This window comes from Crinia signifera, chromosome 4 (assembly GCF_055691185.1).
Source record: "Crinia signifera chromosome 4, ASM5569118v1, whole genome shotgun sequence".
Classification (NCBI taxonomy): domain Eukaryota; kingdom Metazoa; phylum Chordata; class Amphibia; order Anura; family Myobatrachidae; genus Crinia; species Crinia signifera.
Window position 1 is genome coordinate 14,739,145 of NC_139220.1, and position 1,333 is coordinate 14,740,477.

The following is a 1,333-nucleotide window of genomic DNA, read 5'->3' on the forward strand; positions in this document are numbered from 1 at the left end:
TCGTCTTCAATGAAACTCCCATCTAAGTAAAATTTACCCTTTAACCTTTTATTCTCACCATACGCGACAATGAAAAAGGAACACAATTGCATTGCTGGTGTTTTATCCGGCACATGGTCGTCAATCTACGGAATGTTCTATGTAAAGGGATAGGTCACTGGAGAGAATGTATGTGGTGCCGTCATAGGTGGGGTGTCTTTTGCCCCTGTACATAGCTGTCACAGATCTATTGAGCCTGTACAGCTGTATATTTTACTGGAAAATGGGAAATTGACATGGAGGAAAATTACATAAATTCTCTACGATGAATCAAAATTACCCCATCATTTATTAAGCACTAGCTGACCCGCCCGGCGTTGCCCGGGAAAACCTTGGGGTTTCTTTATTTCCAAAATTGCTGAAAAATGTCATCTTACAGTATGCTGTTACAAAGACCTAAGATTGTAATTTGTTATAGATTCCACCATAATGTTAGAATGTGTTTGCATTGGTACTCAATGATGGCAATGAAATCAGGTGTGGTGTTGTTGTTGTTTGAAACACAATGCTCCTGAGTTGAAAACTTGTATGTGTTGATAAATTCAACATCCACTCCTGAGATTTAGCACCTACTGTATGACATATCCTCCAACATCTGAGGGTCAGAAATCGGTACAAAATCAGAAAGGGACGTGGCCACACATCCATTTCTATACTTTCAATGGTACAGTTTCTAGGGTGTATAATTACAGGCGCTGAATGCGAAGGGACCGGGGTGGGCGTTACTTACCGCGCCATAATTAATTAAAAATTCACTGCTCCCTGCCACTGCCACTCCCCTCACCGAACCTGCCTGCAGCAGTCTCTGAGGTCTGGGGATCTGTAAAGCACATGCATTGATAAGGTTTGGAGTTTAAGAAGTTGAAGAATAAGACTGAGAAAAAGAATTGCCATGTTACAAAGTGTACAATTTACTCAATAAATCGTGAAAAAAATGTAAGTGTACATAGAAGTACAATCAAGAAATGAAAGTAGGATTAAAAAATAAGTTCTGATTCAAACTGATAATTGTTTGGATGGGGTGGGTTGTGAAACAAATCTATAGGTGAGGGTATGGATATTGTGGGCATAATTGGTGTTTGTTACACCTACAGGGGGCCCTCAATTGATGGGATTTTCACTACAGTGTCACGGTCACAGTGTCACCATAGGGGGATTCCCAATTGGGGTCCAGGTGGTCTTTTAGGGACCCTTTACAATCCTGTAGGTCTCTTCTCCTTGAGCTTACAGTCTCCCTTAATGATAGTCAATCACTGAGGGAGACCATAGGCTCCAGGAGAAGAGACCAACGGGA